Source organism: Sorex araneus, chromosome X, assembly GCF_027595985.1.
Source record: "Sorex araneus isolate mSorAra2 chromosome X, mSorAra2.pri, whole genome shotgun sequence".
NCBI classification, from domain to species: domain Eukaryota; kingdom Metazoa; phylum Chordata; class Mammalia; order Eulipotyphla; family Soricidae; genus Sorex; species Sorex araneus.
In genome coordinates, this window is record NC_073313.1 from 37,637,772 (window position 1) to 37,653,737 (window position 15,966).

Here is a 15,966-nt window from a genome sequence, read left to right on the forward strand (position 1 = left end):
CCTCAATTGTCCTTAGTTCCTAGCACCCCAAAAGCAGGGTCCCAACAAGGCACTTGATGGACCCAGGGCAAGCTGTGAACCATCCTGCCATCGAAATGGGCTGGGTCAAAACGCCATAATACTTAACTATAAGTTAAAAAGCATGGTTATGGACAAATTCTGTGATGATCCAAAAAGTAACAATTGGATTGGGACCCTGTTAGGGTTAGGAAAGACTAATCTGGTCTGAACTCTGTAGTCTGAAATCTATAGTGAGACACCCCCAGGACAGCCATCCTATAAGCTTAATATATCTCTTACTGTGTCCATACAAAATGATTAATATTATTAAGAAGTAGAATTAAGATGAATGTTTATATGGCTGTTGGACTAAGAAAAGAAGAAACATACTCACAGATGATATTTCGCCCTTAGGCGGGTCTTCTTGCTGAATGAGTTTGTCCTGGAAGTTGCTTCCTCTGAAGGAGGGACCTTACATCCATTGATTGTACGACCACACTTGGTGTGATTGCTACCCCAACGCCATCATGATTTGGGAGATAACTAAGGCTGCAATAGAGGCAAGGCAGGAGAAGGAGAGAGGAGCAGGATCTGGAGGAGGAATGAATGAGAATGGGAGAAGGAGAATCAGGAGAGAATGGAGATGAGATTGGAATAAACCGCAATTGATACCAACCAGCCTGGCCCTCGTTTTTGTCCTTCGTCCATCGGCCACCCCAGGGTGCGGGAAGTAGCCCGAGACCACGGAACGCAGGTGGAGAGAGAGAACTGTGGACTTGTATTCATTTTTTGAATACATAAAGAGACACTGATGAATAGAGATAAAGCACTTTATTGGCATGCTGGCAGCTTAGGAGATGGTGGACTCATACCTTCAGAACAGACATATTATCTGCAGACACAAAAAGGGACATTTATAGGGAAAAAAATCAGGGGAGGACTTTCTTGCTCTTGTTTGCATTTTGGTTTTACAACCATACTAAACACTTCTCTTCAGGGCTTATTCCTGGCTCTGAACTATCTTTCCTGTCTAGAAGCACATCTTTAGGAAGAGTGGATTACAGGCTAGTGGATGCCAGAATGATCAGTAAATTTACTCAAGTGCTGGTCCCCTGAGGCACATTGCAGAGGGGACTGCAAATAAAGATTTCAGATTAAGGTTTTTTTCCTCTTACCCATTAGGATGAAGAAGACATTCTCAACATCCTCAACTATCTGTAACCAGACAGGCTTTCTGGTTTCTAATATTCAATTCAAGTCCTGGTTTCTTTAGGCCTGTTTCAAAGTGACAGCATAAATGGCCACAATTGATTACCTAGATCCAATTTTATTTTACAGAAACAGTATTAAATTTCTTTATAATAGAAACAAACAGGAGACTTTGCTGTCATATTTATTGGTTTTTGCAATAATAGTCTTACGATCTGTTATTCTTCTGTTGCTTCTCTCTGAGCCAGCGACTACCAACCTAAACAAACACCAACAAACTGGTATTGGCCCCCAAAGATTCAGTCACATGCATGAAATGGAGAAGGAAACAGGTTTCCTCTGTTTCCCCTTTTGTATGGATCATGGACACTTTCAGTGCTGTGAACTGCTGTGTTTGTTGTGTGCACATCAGTAAACCCAGCTTTCAAGTCCTGAATAACATGATCTCACTGTACTTATTCCCAGTCTCCTGTATGAAGTGGTAGGGTAACAAACCTCACTGCTAAAGCACCAGCCATATGTGATTGCCTGGGAGAATTAGGGGATTTGGGACTTCCGTAGATTTTATTTAGAGAGGGAAGAACTGAAAGCCTCATTTGCAGAGTCAGCCAGTACAGGCTAGTTCCCCAGCACAAGCTGAAGATGTTTCATGCATGCAGAAATCAGTCATAACACCCCAACTGACGTGTGTCCAAGTTCAACTGCTGTTGCGCAGAAGTTCATTTGTTTTCCTTGGAATGGGGTTGGGAGCAACTGGAATTGCTCTGGAACTACTCCTGATTCCATGCTTAGAGATCACTCCTGGTGGTGCTCAGAAGGGACTATATGCAACTCTGGGATTAACCTAGGGTTGGCCATGTATAAGACAAGTGCCTGCCTTCTTCCTTAACTGCCGTAATATCTCTCCAGTCACCACAAATTCACATTTAGGGATTTAAGTGATAGTACAGAGGGTAGGGCGATTGCATTGCATGCTGCTGACTCACACGAGATCCCCAGTAACCCACATGGTTCCACAAACCACAACAGAAATGATCCCTGAGCACAGAGCCAGGAGTAAGCCCTGAGAATCACCAGATTTGGTCCCCAAACAAACAAAAACAACAACAGCAAAAAACCACAAATTCACATTTCAGGTGACAATAGTGTCATGCAAATACCCCAATATACTGTGATGCACACCATTTCAGTTGATTTATTTGCTCATAGAAAGATACCATTTCTGGGATTTGGTTTCTCAACTTTTGTTTTGTTTGGGGGCCACACCTGGCAGTGCTCAGGACTTACTCCTGGTTCTGTGCTCAGGGATCTCTCCTGGTAAGTTTTGGGAACCATATGGGGTGCCAAGGATTGAACTCTAGTTGGCTGTATGCCTTATTATCACTTCAGTCCTGTGGCCCTAAATTTAAACTTTCTCCTTACTACATGGTCTGATGCTGATTTACTGTTGTTAACCTCTCTGTAAATCTTACCTTTACTTTAGCACCAAACTGACATTTCATAAGAAGAAAAAACTGTGCTCATTGGATGAAAAACAATTTTAATAAATGCTGTGTAAATATTTCATTTAGACAAAAAAGAAAATCCTCCCATGTGCCCGTGGGAGACACGATTTACTTCTTCCTGTGGAGAGTAAGTTGAAAAACTGGACCTGGATAGATGCCTAGATGTAAAATATCAACAGCAAAATCCAGCCGTGTATTGGAAGGAAGATAAGAGGAGGAGGAAACTGCAGGATCCCAGCAGTAATTTTTAACCAAGGGCTTCCAGATGAATAGTCTTTCAAAGAAAAATGATCAAGTCCAAACAGAAAACTAGGGTTTTATTCCAAACGGGGCTTTTCTGAACTGTCCCTTTGAAAGGGAATAATATGTGGGTGGAAAATAATTTGGAGAATCTATCCAGGACCTTTTTTTTTCTTGCTCACCTAGGCCGGCAAGGGCAGGGACTCCTTCCAGATCTCTTTGGGTCTAGAAAAAAAAAGCTTATTAATAGTGAAAACATTAGCCACAGCTCAGTCATTTGCACTTTTACTTCAACATAAAGAATTTTGGGGCTGGAGGGAGAGTACAGCAGGTAGTTGCCTTGCACAGGCCAACACGGGTTTGATCCCCCAGCACCCCATATACGACTTAGGTAATCAGTTTGATCGTTGACCACAGCCAGGAATAATTCCTGAGCACAGAGACAGGATTAAGCTCTGAGCAGAGCTGGATGTGGCCCCAAAAACAAAAAGAAAAAAGCAAAAAATTGAGATGGAACTGTCCATCATAGCTGAGTACCTTGTAGACCAGGTATAGCCTGAATGCCAGGGAATTCAGGTACTTGTCTGGAACCTCACTGCTACTCAGTCTTTTGCCAACAATGAAGCTGATGGTGAGGACCAGAGCTGTGGGACTAGGCTGGAGAACTTATGGGAGAAATTGGCTTCCTGAGATAAAGGTATCACAGAAAACAGAGCTCGCAAAGAACCCAAAGAACCCTGGCCAACTTGGCTTTGGTGATTGGGGTCAGTAAAGTCTCCTTTCTGCCTAACTTGCTGAAATTGAGTTTCTATCCCCTGGCTAAAATCTCCTAGGGGAAAAAAAGTACGTGCCTTAGTTAATTTTGTGGTGTTTGGTGTAATATAGCACTGTAGTACTGTGGTCCCATTGTTAATCGATTTGCTCGAGCGGGGCACCAATAATGTCTCCAATGTGAGACTTGTTACTGTTTTTGGCATATCGAGTAAGCCATGGGTTGCTTGCCAGACTCTGCCGTGCAGGCGAGATACTCTCAGTAGCTTCCTGGCCTTGCTGAGAGGGACGGAGGAATTGAAACTGGGTCGGCCACGTGCAAGGCAAACGCCCTACCTGCTGTGCTATCACTCCTGCTTATATTTATCTACTATAACATATTCACATATGAGTAATATATATTCCATATTTTATACATTGATAATATAATTATTTTATGAGATAGTCAATAGATTGAATATTGTAAGTTTCATTTTTCTTTTTGTTTTTCTTTTTGTTCCTTCGATCAAAAACAGTATCTTCAGTTTTGTAGGTTATTTCTGTTATTTAATTAAGTCTTCTTTTGTACCAGTCCAGTGTACTTTTCCTTTCATTTATTGTATTTTTGGCTTTAAAAACTTTAGTTCTTAAAATTTCAATATGTTTGATACTATTCCCATTTTATTCCTGCACTGTTTTCTAAATTTTATTTAATTGTCTACTTAAGTTATTTCATAGGACATTGAGTTTATACATATATAATAGAATAATTTTTATAAATGGATGGATGACTGGTCCTTTAGGGTCAATTTCTATACACTGATTCTTGTTTTTCTGTCTCTTTGTATGCCTTGCTAAATTTTTCCAAGTTGTTGTTGTTGTTTAAAAAAAAATCTTATCCAGTCTTTATGGAGAGACTCTGTACATAAGATTTTTGCTTATCAACCTGGCTAGAGATTCTAGGTGAATTGCAAATATTTTATGGTTAGGTGTCTTTCTGTGCTTGTGTGTTTAATTTTTAACTACAGATTCCCTCACCTCCCTATTTTAAAAGAGTTTGTTGCCTGTAGTATTTGTTTTGGTCCTCTGGCTTATATAGGGCTGCAACAATCCACCAACATTGCTCTCAGCAGGCCAAGTTTTCAAAGTATGCTGCCACCCTATTAGTATCCCACCTCAGATGTGACATAATACAGCCCAAAGCAGAATACTGAATGTGTGTTATACTGTTTTCCTTTTTTGACTTTGGCCCACACCCAGCTTTGCTCGGGGCTACTTCAGGAGATGTTCTACAGATCATGTGGTGCTGGGTATCAAACATACAAAGAATCAGCTCAGCCCTCTGAGCTCTCTCTCCAGCCCACTAATCTTATTTTTCATTTCCTAAGAGTACTGAGTTGAGCATTTTATTCTAATCAGACCAACCTGTGCTGAGTTAGGGGCAAGGCTATCTCAGATAAATCAATAACTGTCCTCTCCCATTTCAGTAAGGCTGTTTCTTAGCATTATCCTTTCCTGGGGTACTGAGATATCTTCAGTGGTTTCTGGTATTCTCACAAAAACTTTTTGGATTCTCTATTGTCATATCAGTGTTTTTATGGGGAAGGAGTTCTGAGATTTCCTCTTTGGCCATATTGCTGACATTATTTCTGAATTGCCAGACATAGATTTTATACATTGTAGTTTGCATTTTTATGATGAACAATTAATCATAAGAGCTAACCTTTCTTTTTGTTGTTTCTGCCACACCCAACAGAGCTTGGGGCTTTCTCCTGGCTCTGCACTCAGGAATAACTTCTAGTAGTGCATGGGGAACCAAGTAGGGTGCCGCCACCCTTGAATGTTAACCATAACCTTGACATGTGATACATAATCAGATTCTCACAATGGCATTCGCAAGGAGTTCACTTCCTTCTCGCTATGTACCAAATAATAAAGGAAAGTAAGTGTTTAACCAAGTAGCCTAAGGATGCCTTTTTTAGTAAATAATAGAAATGGAATCTTCAATAAGGTTATTTAAGCCCACGGCCCAAAGGTTCAGAAAGTTGTTCCAATGCCTTTTCTATTTGAAACGGTAAGGTTAGATGAAAGTGAAAAACAAACAGGCCAAAAAGGTAGCTCAAAGTTCTGGAGCCTATGATTTGCCTGTAGGAAGTGGGATTCCATTCCCTAAATTGCTGCATTCCTAAGCACTGCTGAGAAGCAACCCCTAAGCAGAGTATAAGTGTGGCTCCAGAACAGAAAGTACATTAAAAGTCAAAACAGACTCACAAGAAGCTATACACAAATCACAAGGTGACTTACTTTAGTGAGTTACATAACTTTCATTGCCTACTATCCTTATATTAAAACATTCATAAGTAATAAAACATTAAATCACCATATGGCATGTACAACAGTATGACAATGTTTAATAACATCTTCAGAAGTTATTAAGCATAGGGAAAGGAAGAAGGTTTACCTTAAAGTTCATTTAAGGGGTCGAAGTGATAGCACAGTGGGTAGGGAGTTTGCTTCGCATGCAGCCGATCTGGATTCGATCCACAGCATCCCATATGGTCCCCCAAGCACCGCCAGGAGTGATTCCTGAGTGCAGAGCCAGGAGTAACCCCTGAACATCGCTGGGTGTCACCCAAAAAGCAAAAAAAAATTCATTTAAATCTGGTCAATGTACAAATCAAAGAGAAATGTATTTTTACAAGTTTCTACATGGGATTATAGTCTTGCCTCTGAGTTTTCCTGAACACCCATTGAGAAACCTTGAATTACAAGCACTAGAATTGTTTAGTTAAAGGTAACCTCCATGTGTGTTCAGTGGTAATTGTTTAAACCAAGTTAGATGTGGAGATTTATTTGCACCCCAGGATAATGGTGGATCCCACAGAAGAAAGGCTGCAAACTCCTACATGTTTCTTGTATTTGCTCTGCATTAATATCTCAAGCCTTCCCATTGCATGACTTGTGACATCCAACTTTTCTATGTTCTATTTGTTTCAAATAATAAGAACAATTTCTAAGACAGAATAATTGATAGATTATCTTTACCTGAATTGTTATACTAATTATCCTGCTATCTATTTTAGCTTTTATAGTTTTAGTATTTCCTAGACTATGGGAAAAAATGTAGAGGCATTGGCCACACATTTCTATTAGTTACTACATTTGTTCTAAAGTCCCAAGACTTGGAAAATATTAACCTCATTTATCATGTTTAGAAAAAAATCAATAATAAGCAACAAATAATTCTGGATATGCATGGTAAAAGAACCTATTATTATTTTTTTAATCTATAACTAAGGTGGAGAGTTGGCTCAAAGGACTTTGTATACAGGGGTCCCATGTGTAATCCCCATATCCTAACATCACTAAGAGTGCTCCCCAAAATAGAATTTGCTGGTTTTCTTAATTAACACCCATCAAGGATTTTGCTGATTCACAAACTAGTGGTCTTCCCCACCTGAAGCTCCTTTCCTTCTAATTCTTTAAATTAAATTGCATCCAATAGTAATAATTGTAAAAGAAAAAGAATAAAAACCTAAAATAATTTCCCTAAAGCACAATTTTTAATAAGGGGTCATATATAAGAGAGTAAGTTTAAGTGAGTAGTACAAATACAAGAGAAAACAATCAACAGTAAAGCAAATTTTGAGTGGAATTTCAGATGTGATTATTCCCTACTTCTGAGCACTGTCAGGGCTCATTTGTTATAACAAAAATGTAGACATAGACATAAGGGAAAATAAAGTTGGTCATTTCCACATAGAGTTTCCTATTCTCTCAGGAAAGATGGCCATTTCCCTGCATTTTAAAAACAAAATGGAAGGCTCAAGAGTAGCACAGTGGCTAGGGCATTTGCCTTGCACATGGCCAACCCAGATTTAGTCCACTGCACCCCACATGGTTGTCTGAGCACTGCCAGAAGTGATCTCTGAGCACAGAGCCAGGGGTAAGCCCTAAGCACTGCCAGGTGAGGCCACAAATAAAAAACAAACAAGAAAGAATAGTCCTGGCCCTTGTTTTTCCTGGCATTGGTTATTAGTCTTCTACTACATATTTGTTATATGCCACAAATGAATGCAGTCATTCTATATAGGACTCATTTCACTCAGCAGGAAGACTGGTCAATGGTTGGAATCCACTACAAGTGTGTGTGGGGTGAAGGGTAAGCAAGGTAGAGAAGGGTTCAGTTTGAGAGTAGCACTATAGCACTGTCATCCCATTGTTCATCGATTTGCTCGAGTGGGCACCAATAACGTTTCTATTGTAAGACTTGTTGTTACTGGTTTTGGCATATCAAATATACCACAGGTAGCTTGCCAGGGGCTCTGCTGTGCGGGCCGGATGCACTCGGCAGCTTGCCGGGCTCTCTAAAAGGGATGGAGGAATCGAACATGGGTCGGCCACATGCAAGGCAAACGCCCTAACCGCTGTGCTATCCCTCCAGTCCAGTATGACAGTAATAGTTGAAAATGTCGCACTGTACAAGAACTGTTAAAAGTAGGAGAGAGAGAGAAAAAGAGAGAGAAAGAGAGAGAGCGCGCTGCCTTCCATAGAGGTAGGCTGAGGCTGGGGTGGGGCGTGATGAAAGAGAAACTGTGGACTCTGGTGCAGGGAAATGTATACTGGTGGAGGGTTGGGTTTTGGAACACTGTATGACTGAAAACTAATCATGAATAGTTTTGTAAGGGTCTGTCTCACAGTGATTCAATAAAACAAATCATGCAGGGGAAATGACAGTTTGGGGCACTTTGGTGGTGGAGAAGTGAGGTAACTGTGGACGCAAAGATTACAAATAGCAACACCATTGTAACTATAATAAATTTTAAGATAAATAAATTTATTTATTTTTTTCTATTTTTAAAAAAAATTATTGAATTACCATGAAATAGTTACAAGCTTTCATGTTTAGCTTACAATCACACAATGATCAAACACCCATCCCTCCACCAGTGCACATTACGCACAACCAATATCCCTGGTATACCCCCTCTTTCCCACCATCCCCCTGCCTCCATGGCAGACAATATTCCCCATACTCTCTCTACTTTTGGGCATTATGACTTGTAGCACAGACACTGAGAGGTCATCATGTTTGGTCCATTATCTACTTTTAGCATGTATCTCCCATCCCGACTGATTCCTACACCCATCATTTTCTGTGATTCCTTCTCTATTCCACCTACCTTCTCTCCTCCTCTCCTGAAGCAGAGACTGGCACACATTCAAAAGAACAAAAGCAACCAGTGCTGGCTTGGATGTGGGGAAAAGGGGACACTCTTTCACTGTTGGTGGGAATGCCAACTGGTCCAGCCTTTCTGGAAAACAATATGGACACTCCTTTAAAAACTATAAATTGAGCTTCCATATGACCCTGCAATGCCACTTCTGGGAATATATCCAGAGGATGCAAAAAAACACAGTAGAAATGACATCTGTACTTATATATTCATTGCAGCACTGTTCACAATAGCCAAAATCTGGAAACAACCCGAGTACCCTAAAACAGATGACTGGTTAAAGAAACTTTGGTACATCTACACAATGGAATACTATGCAGCTATTAAGAGAGATGAAGTCATGAAATTTGCTTATAAATGGATAGACATGTAGAGTATCATGCTAAGTGAAATGAGTTAGAAAGAGAGGGACAGACATAGAAGGACTGCACTCATTTGTGGAGTATCGAATAACACCGCACGAGGCTGACACCCAAGGACAGTATATACAAGGGCCAGGAGGATTGCCTCATAGCTGGAAGATAAATAAATTTAAATGAAAATAAGATGAATAGTGCTTTGGACCGGTACATAGAAAATTTCATTTACACTTATGTAAAATCATGTGAAGGTAGGACCATGGCTTAGAACTTGTTTCCAGGTTTTGCTGAGAGGCTGTCAAAGCTATGAAAGTATTGATGTTCTCTGCTTTCTGAACTATACAGTTGAGGGGGAAAAGTTCACTATCCTTGTTGCTCTCTCTGCATTATACCAACATAGCAGGTTTTTTGACTCTAAAGCTATGTGTATGTTCATGAAATCATCATCTTAAGCGAATATGAGCTAAAAGATTTTTAAAAATGTTTTCATTTCAGTTTGGGTGTTGTGAGTTTAGAGTTGAAATGTTACAAAGCCCAAGATAGTAATTGAAATTCAGACCCATCGATTTTAGGAATTCTTTATTTTGTTGATAGGATTATCAACATGTAGTAAACTTTTGACATGTGCTTATTTGTTTCCTGTCACTCATGTCTGTCCTTTTAATAGCCAACATAGCTTTTTCCAATGTCTGAGCTATGGTTGGGTGTGATGTCACAAATTTATTTAAATATAAGAAGTTCATGCATAGAAAATAATTATGCACTTCATTCCATGAAATGGTGATGGCTTGCTTCTCTTTAATTCTACATAAACCTAAACTAGAAAGAATGTGTATGATGCCATGAAATGAGAACTGGATTAGGTGAAGAAACATAATATCTCTGTTCCACCCCTACTTTCACCTTAATAAAGTTATTTGGAAATATCTCTTAGTCCCTTTCATTTTTTTTCTTTTTTTAAATTTTTTAATTTTTTTAAAAAATTATTCTTTTACTGAATCACCACGTGGAAAGTTACAAAGCTTTCAGGTTTAAGTCCTAGCTGTACAATGCTCAAACACCCATCTCTTCACCAGTGCACATAATCCACCACCAAGAATCACAGTATACCTCCCCCCACCCTCCCACCCCCCAGTCCCCCACCCCACCTGTGTAACTGATAAATTTCACTTTACTTTCACTTTACTTTGATTATATTCAATATTTCAACAAAAAACCTCACTATTATTATTTGGAGTTTCTCCCCCCTAAAGTCGGACCTGCTGAAAAGGAAGTATCCCTTTCAGTTTCAGTTCTGTCACTTTGAGAAGGGAGTGAAAACAGACAGGGAGAAGGAGACAGGAGGAAAGAAAGTAAAGAGGGAAGAAGTGAATTGAAAGATGTGGGTGGGCTGAAATAGGTGTGGCAAGTAAAGGGAAAAGAAGAAAATTAAAAAAAAATAATGGCGGGAGGGAGGAAGAAAACAATCAGGAAACCAATGGACACAGTTTGGAAAATTTGAGGTTCATTACATAATGCCCATTGAATTAACTGTCATCTTCTACCTGAAATGCTTCCACTTAACCAGAGACATAGTCACTATTGTAATTTGTTTACTAAACGCATATGAAATATACCACTGATAATATTTTGCTTCAAACTAAGAATATCAAAATTAATTTTACATCTGCTGAAAATCTCAGGTACGCAGGTTTTGTGACCGAACTCTCCAGGCTCTCACGGAGTCAGGAGTGGGAGACCTCTCCTCATCTCCTTGTTCTTCCCGGATCCTGGCAGTGATGCTCATGAACTGCCTCTGGTGCCATATAAGCTTATTAATGGCCACGATCCAGAGACTTACAAATAAATCTCAGAAGAGTGCAGCATGCTGCAGAGATGCCTCTGGACCCCAAAGTCACCATCCAGTTAAAAATTTAACTCAGCTGTAGCACCCTATTTAGAATTTTAGAATTCCTGAAGTGTGCAGCTGCTACATCTCATGCTCTACCCTCACTATGTATCAAGAGTAGCACACAACATTTGATGGGGTATAAAGTAGAAGGCAACATACATATGTACAATATGTACCTGCAGAGCCGTAGCCACAGCCATGCTCAAGGCCCTTCTCCACATGTTCGGACGAGCCTCACGCATGAAGGTACCAGCACAGGAACCCAGGTGTGTGAGACCTGGGGCTGAGACCTCCAAGCCTGCTCAGATCGGGACTGGGCCTCTTCTGCCGAGATTTCCCATTTTCCAGTAGCTGGGCGGTCACACCCAGGGACTGCCCCCGGGCACCTCCAATGCAGAATCATTGGGAAGGACGAGAAAGGAGAGGCTTCTAAAATCTCAGGGCTAGGACGAATAGAGACATTACTGAGACCACTAGAGAAATTTGACCATCAATGGGATGATAATAATGATGATATATATATATGCACAAAAGGGGGTCAACCTGTAACAACATGTTAGTAATCTCATATATAAGAGTTTAATGGCTCCAGGGTGAGATAAAATAATCTTCACATATTTTCCTCTAAGGAAACTTTACTTTTTGGAATCACTTTTAATGGATTATTCATAACAACCAATACAAAATAAATTATTTAGGACCTGCTTTTAAGCAGACTTGGGTAGTGGTGGGAAAATTTGAAATATGGTGGTAGGGTGGCAAAATGGTGTTGGAATTGGTGTTGGAATATTGAATGTAATAAATTATTGTGAACAACTTTATAAAATTTTTTAAAATTTTACATCATATGAAATACCATTGGTAAATTTGTTTGTGCTAAAAATATCAAAATAAATTTTACATCATAACTATGTTCAAAGGTTCTGAGTAGAACTAAGAGAATGTGTGAAAAAGGACCATTGCTACTAGAGAGATAGTACAGTGGTTTACGTGCTTGCCTTGCATATGGTGTGGTCGACCTGGTGTGATCTCTGGCATCACCAGGAGTTATCCCTGAGTATAGAACCAGGAGCAAGCCCTGAACAGAGCTGGGTGTGCCCCCCACTTCCCTAAATGAGAAAGAAAAAGTAAAGAAAGAGAAAAATGACAATTATGTCACTGTCATTTCAGTGAGTAGAATCAGTAATGGAAAGCAAAGCATTTTTCCAGAAGAAAGTGCCTTTGTTTTATGTCCTTGCAGTACTCTTCAGATTTCTCTTTCATGAGATTTCTGGTCCCAACACTAGTTTAAAATGAGTCCCAGTGTTGTTTTCAGACCTGAACACCTGAAGAATCTGCTGCTAGTACTCGTCAATACACTGGCTAGGCTCTTCACATGCTACCTGTCCAAATGCAAGGTTCCGTCCTAATGGAAAACCGGCAGGACTGTTCTGTTGTACAAGAAGGGAGACATCCATGACATCGGCAACTATCGCCAAATCTGCCTGTTATCTGTCGTCTACAAGTGTTCACTCGAGTCATTCTGAATAGAATAGGCAGAACACTAGACAAAGGACAACCACGTGAGCAAGTCAGGTTCTGAAAAGGATTCAGCATGATCGATCATATCCACACAGTGACCAAACTCATTGAAGTCTCGCAAGAGTTCAAGATGCCGCTCTGTCTAATGTTCATCAACTTAAAGAGGTCCTCAATTCTGTTGAGACTGAAGCGGTCATTGAAGCCCTACCCAAAGAGGGTGTTCAAACTCAGTACATCAAGATCCTCCTTGAGCTGTATTACGGATTCACCACCAGGATCTCACCATTCTACAAGGAAGTGATTCTACAAGAAGTTATTGACGTAAAGAGAGGGGTTCAGCAGGGCGATACCATTTCACTGAAACTCTTCAACGCCACCCTCGAGAATGTCATGTGATGACTCAAATGGGAAGGAACACCACCTCCGCTTCACCGTTGACATCATTCTCATAACACCAAACATTAGCCAAGCAGCACAAATGCTGGCTGACTTCGACTGCGAGTGTGGAAAGGTTGGACTGCAGCTGAATCTAAGCAAAACAATGTTTATGAAAAACGAACTAGTCCCTGACATTCCCTTTGCTCTCCATGGAAAGAACATCTCTGAATGCAGCAGCTATATGTACCTGGGTCGAGAATCCAACATGAAGAATGACTTGGTGCCAGAACTGCGCAGGAGGAAGAGAGCAGCGTGGAATGCATTCAAGAGCATCGAAGAGGTGGTTAAGAGAACAAAGAACCTCTAAATCCGGGCACATCTTTTCAAGTCCACCATTCTTCCTGCACTAACATATGCCTCAGAGACCTGGGCCCTACACATACAGGATGAGAACAATATTCTGGTATCCCAAAGAGGAATCAAAAGTGCTATGCTAGGAGGATCACGTGTTACTCAAGTGAGAGAAGGAATCCGGACTTCTGACCTCCATCAACGGTCAAGATTCAGGGACACTGTCTCGTTTGCCAAGGCGTCAAAAATCAGATGGTCCAGACATGTAATGTGATTCAGAGTTGACCGTTGGACTAGAGCTGTTACAAACTGGATTCCAAAGGATATCAAAACACAGTGTGGCTGCCCACCAATGACATGGTCAGATTTCTTTGTCAAAACCCTGAATGAATGATTTGAGGCTCTTCGTGTTCCTGGAGCAAACAGATATCATTGGGCTACACTAGCACGCGACAGGGACAAATGGAGATGATGTTACTGGCACCCGCTCGAGCAAATTGAAGAGCAATGGGATGACAAGTGACAAGTGACAAGTGATGCTAGTTTAAGCTCATCTCATTCTAGGGCAGACAGAAAATCAAATCAAGAGGAAGACTGTTCTTGGCTGAATTAGGATTTTCTTAGTGTCTTGTGGAAGACTGTTCTTGGCTGAAATGCGATTTTCTTGGTGTCTTACCAGGAGCACCTTTATGATGCCATTTCATCTTCCAGTTCTTCAGCTTTGTTTCTCTCATTATCCGCTGCCCCTCACCATCACCCCCACTCAGATTTTCCTCCCATTGGCAGTCAATCTATTAATAAGGAGAATACCCTAATAATTATCCTCAGAGGAGTGTTTGTCCTACTGGTTCTCACCTGCCTCATCTGGCAGACGAGGCCACAGAGCTCACCATGCAATTCTGAACTCCTTTCTCTTTCTTCCCAGAGATTCAAACAAGGAGCCAAAGAGTAATGGTTTGGGCCAATACCTTGGTTTATCCTGCTGTTGGACCTAGTGTGATACATCTGTCCCCTGTTTTACCTGCAAGGTAATTAAACTGTAAACAAATTCTCTGGGTCATCAGAGCTTTTAAGGTCCAAAAACTCTTGCCATCTGTGTTCCCTGAAAATTATGCACTGGCAGATTGTGCTTGGCAGGCATTCTTTGTTCTCCAAAACAGGCGTTTGTCAGTCAGCAAATTCAATGCTTTCAAACTTAACACTTAGTAAACATCACAGCTCATTTTATAGGTTTTAAAGGATGCTGGCATTTCCATAAGCAGCCTCAGAAAGAGTGTGGGAACCGTTTTATGGCCCATCTTGCCAAATGCCCCATAGACAAATGCCCACTTCCTACGCATACTGGGTTCTGTTCCAAAGGCAAGACCAAGAGACTGGAGACTGTGTTCAGTTTCCAAGTAGGAAGGTTCAGCTACTGGAGGCAAATAGTTGGGTAAAGGGACCCAGGGATGAGTGCTTGCCTGCAGGTGTGAGGCCCTGCAGAAAGAAATAAATAAAATGAGGTAAATATTATTATTTAACTCCACTTGACCATGAACATCTATTAAGTTATTTTTGGAAGATAGACAACATGAGCAGCCAAAAGGTTTGTAGTGGGTCAGTAAGTAGGACCCACCACCACCACCACCATAGACTTACTTTCAATTTACAATAATACCAGGCCTCAGATCAATTTCTAACATGTCCATTTGTTAATTACCCATTAAGTGTTCAGAAGGCAGTTCATGTAACTTGGGAGTGACCTGAGAATTGCATTTTTAGCAAGTACTGTCAGTGATCCTGAAGCATACACAAGTGTTCAGAACACTGCTCCAAGCTGTGTATACATTAGAGTTATTGCCTGCATCAGCTGCCTCCTGGTTGATCTTTGAGAACTGGAAGGGAACATGAAAAGACAGCTGGAAAGACTCCCAGGGAAGGTAGTATTTGAAGCCTATTCAATGTATTTTGCACATGGTCCCCAGATTTGTTTATCCTATAAAGCATGAAAATGATCTGTGGAGAATATTTCCCAATATGGAGGCATAAAACCTATGGAATACAAACCTAGTGAATCTGCCTCCTTACTGTTGTAAAGTCATGTGAATTTTGCCAAAGATCAGTTGTTGATTTTAAAAGAAAGTCAAGTTCATGAGTGATTGGTATCCATCTAGCTGTAAGCCACTGTTTATATCTCTAACCCAGATATAGAACTTACAGCAACCAAAACCCAGGGCATTACTCTTCTATTAATTAGCACTGCAATCTCAACTTAGGCAGAACTTCTGTTATCTCACGAGAATACAGTTGATTTGTGGTTTGTATTATTTGAGAGAGCATCCTCAGCAATGCTGGAGGCCATCAGGGTGATACTGATGATATTCAGGAAACCATGCGGGGCTGGGATCAAACCCGAGACCAAGTGTATGCCTAAAATGTGCTCCAGTCCTCTGAAATAGCTCGACCCACCCCCGCACATATAATTTAAACATAAACACAAATGCCTTAATAAAATGTTGTCCCATGACTAGTCATCCAATTAGCCA